We start from the raw sequence: 7,485 nt of genomic DNA, 5'->3' as shown, positions 1-7,485 counted from the left end.
ATATAGAATTACTAACCATAAAGGACCCAACTTAGCTTGGGTACCTAAAAGTTGTATTTGATTCATTTGCGGGAAGAAGTGAAAGAAAATAATTTATGGTATCTCGACAAAGGGATGCTCGAGACACATGACAGAGACAGTCTTTTTCTTTCACTAGAGCCCTTCTTTGGTGGCAAAGTTACCTTTGGAGATAACAAGAAGGGTATGATTATTGGAGTAGGAAAAATTGGAATCTCAACCTCTCACTCAATCGATAAAGTATATCTGGTAAGTGGTCTTAAACACAATTTACTTAGCATCTCTCAATTATGTGACAGAGGAAATAGAGTTGTTTTTCATGCCGATGTTTGTCGTATCATAATTGAAGGTACTAGTAATGTTTTACTTGAGGGTCACCGTATGAGGAATGTGTATATGATTGACTTAAATGCTGTCAATACAAATTCCTTTACGTGTATGAAAGTAACTTCTGATGAGTCTTGCTTGTGGCACAAGAGGTTTGCACACGTTAGTCCAACTATTTTAAAGAAACTTAAGTCTATGGATTTAGTTGAAGGCTTGCCCTCAATTAATTTCGAACAAGAGACAATGTGTGACTCATGTGCCCGTTGCAAACATGTTAGATCCTCTTTTAAACCTAAGAGAATAGTTAGCACTAAACGACCACTTGAGTTGGTACACATGGATTTATGTGGACCTATGAGAGTTAGAAGCCGTGGTGGATCAAAGTATGTATTTGTTCTAGTCGATGATTACTCAAGGTATGTCTGGCCAATCTTTCTTTCCTCTAAAGATGAAACTTTCGATGAATTTGTGGTATTAATGAAGCTTGCCCAAAATAGATATGATAATAAGCTTATTTCGATTCGGACGGATCACGGCACGGAATTTGATAATCAATTATTTATAGAATATTGTAGGGAAAATGGTGTGGGGCATAACTTCTCCGCACCACGTACCCCACAACAAAATGGTGTCGTGGAACGTATGAATCGAACCCTAGAGGATATGGCTCGTACTATGCTTTTGTGTAGTGGCCTTCCTAGAAGCTTTTGGGCGAGGAAAGTCTGTTAGTACCGCATGCTATGTGCATAATAGAGCTATGATCCGACCTGTTTTGAAAAAGACTCCCTATGAACTTTTAAGAGGGAGAAAACCCAATATATCACATCTCCGTTGCTTCGGGAGCAAATGTTTTGTTCATAATAATGGAAAAGAAAATTTAGGAAAATTTGACCCCGAAGTGATGAAGTCTTTTTTTCGGGAGATTCGGATCATAGTAAAGCTTACAAAGTGTTCAATAAAAGAACCTTGCGCATAAAAGAAAGTGTTCATGTTCGCTTTGATGAAGATAATGTGTTTGATAAAGTTGAACAGGAAGAAGAGGATCCAGATGAGCCCGATTTCTTTCTAGCAAGAAATGAGCCTTTAAATGAAGAAGAAGATATTCAAGGTATCAATGATGAACTAGAAAATTCTGCAAACAATCCTAAGAGAAGTGATGAGTCCATAGTTAATGATACTATCGACCCTTCCTTGGATAAAGAAAGAGATCTTGAAGTTATACCTAATGATGTTGTAACTTCCGATCCAAATCATGATATTTCTAATGAAGTTAGTGATGCTTCTAAAGAAAATCCCGAGTCCAACTCAGGGGGAACAAATCATGATTCTTCGTCTGCACATGATGCTAGTCCATCAAATGATAATGAGCCTAGAGTTCTCAAAAAGTGGAAACATCAAAGCTCCCACCCTTTGGACAAAATCCTAGGGGATCTAGAGCAAGGCATTAAAACTAGAAGGTCCTTGAATAATTTCTGCTCGTTCTTTTCGTTTCTATCAACCATTGAACCTACCAATATTAAAGAAGCTCTTGCTGAACCTGATTGGATAACCGCTATGCAAGAAGAGCTTCAACAATTCGAACGCAATAAGGTATGGCACTTAGTGCCACGACCTAGTGATCGAACTGTTATTGGTACTAGATGGGTGTTTAGAAACAAATTGGACGATACGGGACTTATTACAAGAAACAAGGCACGACTAGTTGTCCAAGGCTACAATCAACGGAAGGGATCGATTATGATGAGACCTTTGCACCCGTAGCAAGACTTGAGGCTATACGTCTCATTATTGCCTTTGCTGCTAATAAAGGAATGAAACTGTTCCAAATGGACGTTAAGACAGCATTTCTTAATGGTTATTTGGAGGAAGAAGTCTACGTAGAACAACCTCCCGGATTTTTAGATAGCAAGTTTCAAAACCACGTTTATAAACTAGACAAAGCTTTATATGGTTTGAAACAAGCTCCAAGGGCATGGTATGACAGATTATCCAAGTTTTTGTTACAAAATAATTTTACAAGAGGATCTGTCGATAAAACCTTGTTCCTAAAATCCGAGGGTTCAAATTTACTTGTTGTGCAAATTTATGTAGACGATATTATATTCGGTTCTACTAATGAAAAATTGTGCAAGTATTTTTCTGATCTAATGACTTCTGAGTTTGAAATGAGCATGATGGGAGAACTGAAGTACTTTTTAGGCTTACAAATTCAACAAACAAAGGATGGTATAAAGATACACCAACAGAAATATATCAAGGAACTAATCCGAAAGTTCGGTATGGAAAATGCAAAATCATACGATACACCTATGGTACCTGAAAAGAAGATGACTATAGATGAACATGGTAAGTGTGTCGATGAGACTACATATCGAGGTATGATTGGTTCACTTTTATATTTAACTGCAAGTCGTCCCGATATAATGTTTAGTGTATGTGTGTCATGCGCGATTTCAATCGTGCCCTAAAGAATCACATATGATTGCGGTTAAACGTATCTTGAGATATTTAATTGGTACGTCTAATTTATACTTATGGTATCCACTTGAGTGTAATTTCGATCTAGTAGGATATTCAGATGCAGATTATGCAGGATGTTCTTTAGATAGGAAAAGCACTTCTGGGTATGCAACGTTTGTTGGACCTTGTATTATCACATGGGGATCAAAGAAGCAAAATTCATTGCAATGTCTCTCTTGCTTTTGAAGCCGAGTATGTGTCTCAGGATCGGTATGTTCTCAATTACTTTGGTTAAAGCAACAACTATGTGATTATGGTATAAATGTAGGTCGTATGCCTATTATGTGTGACAATACGAGTGCTATAGTAATTTCTAAGAACCCCTCAGCTCAAAGACTCGAGGACCAAACATATAGATATTCGACACCATTTTCTACGGGATCATGTAGAGAAAGGCAACATTTCACTTGAATTTTGTAGCACTGAAAGGCAATGGGCTGATATCTTGACTAAGGCATTAGCTAGAAAACGCTTTGAGTTATTGAGACTTGAGATTGGTTTAATTAGTGATAATTAAATCCGTCATAATTATGTCCGGGAACCCGAATGATCGGCTAGGAAGATAAGATTGTACGATTGTGTCCGTATATTTTTGTTGCAAGTTTAATTATGTTAAATAATATTTATTTTACGTGTTATATCTTGCTTATGTGTATGGTAGTATTTTATATTCTGCATAATCACATTTCCTTACAAAAATCGACAAAATCTACAATAAACTGCCTAATATAATAAAGATATTTCTATCTTATTATATTCCTACACAAATCCTGCCTAAACTCCATCAAAAAGATTCTTTCCTAATCTTATATCAAATAGGAGATAATGCCAAAAACAAAACAAAAAAAAAGGGAAGTGCGAAAAAAAAAAAGGAAAAACGCACGAAACAAAAAAAAAAAAAAAAAAAAAAAAAAAAAAGTAAAAAAAAAAAAAAAAAAGGGCACGAAAAAAAAAAAAAAAAAAAAAGGAAGATGCCGAAAAAAAAAAAAGGAAAGGCGTTAAAGAAATAAGGAAATTAGTATTATTTTCTATCTTTTAAGGAAACCTATTCTTACCTAAACTCAAATTCCTTATGCTATATATACCCCTTTAATCTCACCATAATTCTCATCAATTATAATTCTCTAAACCCTAATTACCTTTTACTACTTTCTTTAATTCTCATAATGACTAATCAACCTACAACCCGTTTTCAATCAAAGAAACATGTTGTTATTCGAAAGAAGGTAAGCCAATCACCACCTCGCACCCGCTCCACCTCACCGGCCGAACCACCCCGTTCCCCACGGTCCAATGCCGACCAACCCTCCAACCTCATCAAGCGACGAAAATTGTTTAAGGGTAAGGGAAAGACGGTTTCGGAAATTGAGGTAAGTTCTAAGACTGAGAACTATAAACTTCAAGATAGTTCTTCACGTATTCTTTACGCACAGCATATGGATGATTACACCAACAATGGACTAAATAATCTTAGACTAACTCAAGGAGAAAGAAGAGATGTCAATCAAGTTGCTCAATATCGCATTCACGCAGGACGAGTATATTCGATTGATTGGTTAAAGAAATACAAAGCACTTGGGTTTTTCAGAAATTTTCTCAAGGATCAAGGATGGGAAAATATTGTTGCTGTAAGTGGTCCTGTCTTTCCTATTGAGGTATATCAATTTTATGCTTCTGTTCATCTTAAGGAAGGAAATTTATTTGCTGTGGTCAATGAGACTTCCATAAAAGTCTCACCTGGTGATTTCGCGACTTGGCTCGAGTTCTGAAGGAGGAACCGAGGTCAATCCAAGCGTAGAATGGGGAGGTGTGTCACCTGAAAAAAGGTTGATAGTGAAACGGTATTTCAAACAAGATGCAACTTCGTCTGAGACTATCTTGACTGCAAAGTTGCCGCCAAAATTAAGGTTCTTTTTGAACTTTCTTTGGAGTACTATTTATAACACCCTTAAATAACCCGATAAAAAAACGCGTAAATTCTACGGAAAAACTGGTAGGATATGTTTGTAATTGGTCTAACTATATAAAAACCTGTAATTTCAAAAAAATTTCTAAACCAATCACAACATCTCCAACATTCCCAATAGACGGGTGCCAAAACCTGCAATTGCTAACAATCTAATTTACTTAACACCGCTAAAGGTAAGAAAATACATAATGATACAACCCAAAATAGAAAAGGGAGACATATGTCCCTTCAAATTATATACAAAACCAAAAATTAAAAGGTTATATACATAACCGAAAGATAAAAGGTTTCTACAAAAGAAAGCCAAACTAGGTCCAAGGTTCCTTGCTCACTAGCTCGTCTGTGACCCCAACTAAGCATCAAGTACCTGTCAATCGCATTATACAAACACGAAAGCCACAATTCAGTGGGGAGTAACTTCGAGTCCTCCCAGCCACGAATCGTCATAATTAATGTAACATGTAGTAAAACATGTAAACAATATGCTAATTAATCTAATTTCCAAGTATTATAACATATGAATACTAAATTGACCAATTTAAACTATCATGTGAAACATTTAACAAATTGTAATCCAAACTCTATCAACCATAGCCGGCTTGCATCTCACCTTCTATGATTCATAGAATCATCAAACAAGAAAGGGCAATATATCAAAGACAGGCATAAGTTCTTAGTCCCGTCAATAGTCACTTTGTAACTCGAGTCTATACCACGAGGTAGGGAAGGTAATCGAACCGGTATCTTGGCTCAGCGGTTAATATTAATAAAACATGGCCAAGAGACAACACAACCCTAGCCTAAAATCTGCGCAGACCTAGACATGCGGATACACACCACCGCACCCAAGACCCACTATTTTTCTAAAAACAAAGTGAGTACCCTAAGGAGTCCACCAAAGGGTTGGCTAGTACTTAAGCTGACCCCTTACTATCAAAATAAGTAACTGAGGTCATGCCCCAACTTGGATATAAATCCACTAGTCAGGAACACAAAGGCTATCAAGCAGTGAACATATACTCGTCAAAGACTATAAAGACCTATCTATGATGAAGGCCGAAATACTCACCTAGGACCTAGTCCCAGCTAGTCCCAGCTTGAATACTTTAGCCCACACCACACAAGACTCACCACACAAGTCAAGTAAGACACCCACTTAACCATAAGAGGGCAAAGAGTCCTACTTACCAACATAAATTCTAACATTCTATCATGTGAAAGGCTATATAAATGTCTATTCAGCAGATAATCCAACAGTATCCTCAATAAGTATTCAATACTAATTACCAATTCTAACAATATTAACCATATTAAAGGCTTTAGGGGAATCTAGGGCCATTTCTACAATATAAGATACTATTAAATACAATCAACTATACATGTGAACCTAAGATATAATAAATGGCCTAAAACAAGAAAAAGGCCGATTATCTAATTCATTCAACCGAATTTTTACCCGCAACCCCACCTGCGGACAGTGCGGGTTAAATTGCGGTGACCAATCACTCAATTAATCGACATCGCATCGATCAGGGGACTAAGGCTCAGTTTTCGGCACAATCAACAAAACATTACAATTATCGCTATATAATTCATTCTGAGCCTAATCTTTACAATTTCATTTTCTAACCTATACTAACATGTGCAACTACCAAAATAAATATAATTTTTACCTTTAACATAATTTTTATTACTAATTTGATTTAATTCAAAAGTTTACCCATACATTACTTATTCTAATTATCTCATTAATGAACCTAAAATGACGAACAATGCATGGAAAACCGCGAAACAAGCAACGGGCCGACCCGGGCCAGCCATGGGCTTTCTTGCTTCTGCCGGGCCATTGCCGCCACCATTACTCCTCTTTTTTTTCCATTTTTATTTATTATAAGACCGTCTGAAACATAATTAATCGTTCCCAATACTAACTTGTTAACTAAAACTAACAAAAATACATGGATTAAACATGCATGCATCAAATTTAATCATGTGAAAATTATTACTCAAGCAAAAATCACAAAACATACAAAATCAACAAAGCATGTGACGATCTTTCGTCGAGTAACTCGAAATATGTTACCTTAAGCTAGAAAAAGAGCAATTAGCACCTTAAAACCCAAACCCTAACAAGCACTAGCCGCTATCCTCGACAATATACGAGTCCCCAAACTCGTCCTCCAATTCTTCACCTAAATAAACAATAAAAACACACAAATAAGCACAAATACCGAAATTTACCCAAAATTCGTCTTAAAACAACTTCAAGAAAACTGAAATTAAAACATACAAGGTTGTAGATCTCGACGAGGGGATTCCGGAAATGTAAATTTCGTGAAAATCCGAGTAGAAATGAGGGAGATGTGACGATTTTAGCTTGGAATTGTATATGAAAATGGTGTTTTGATAAATTTGGGAAATGTTAGAGGATGAAGAACAAGAAAACCAGAAAAATGAAGGGGAAGGGGGACTGGTCCGCGGGAAAGGAGAGAAAGAAAGGAAAGAGCGGGTTTGAGTCGAGATTTTTCGAGTCGGTTTTGACTCGTTTCGATAATAATTAAAACCGTAAGTCAAATGCAAATTCCGACAAGACCAAAGTTTTTAAACACGAGATTACAAGAAAATTGAATACTCATACGACCCATTTCCAA

At 36.4% G+C, this 7,485-nt stretch overlaps 1 long non-coding RNA gene across 1 annotated transcript; it reads right to left on the bottom strand.

Annotated features, from left to right (window-relative positions):
• Positions 1-4,963: 4,963 nt before the first annotated feature.
• Positions 4,964-7,280, bottom strand: LOC141645849 (uncharacterized). The gene is made up of 3 exons (XR_012545184.1): positions 7,125-7,280; positions 6,918-7,026; positions 4,964-5,201 (listed from the first exon to the last, which is right to left on the bottom strand). It is a non-coding gene; the product is annotated as an uncharacterized LOC141645849 (long non-coding RNA).
• Positions 7,281-7,485: the final 205 nt, after the last annotated feature.

The sequence above is a fragment of the Silene latifolia genome, chromosome 3, assembly GCF_048544455.1.
Source record: "Silene latifolia isolate original U9 population chromosome 3, ASM4854445v1, whole genome shotgun sequence".
Classification (NCBI taxonomy): Eukaryota; Viridiplantae; Streptophyta; class Magnoliopsida; order Caryophyllales; family Caryophyllaceae; genus Silene; species Silene latifolia.
This window is presented reverse-complemented; position numbering and strand designations above follow the sequence as displayed.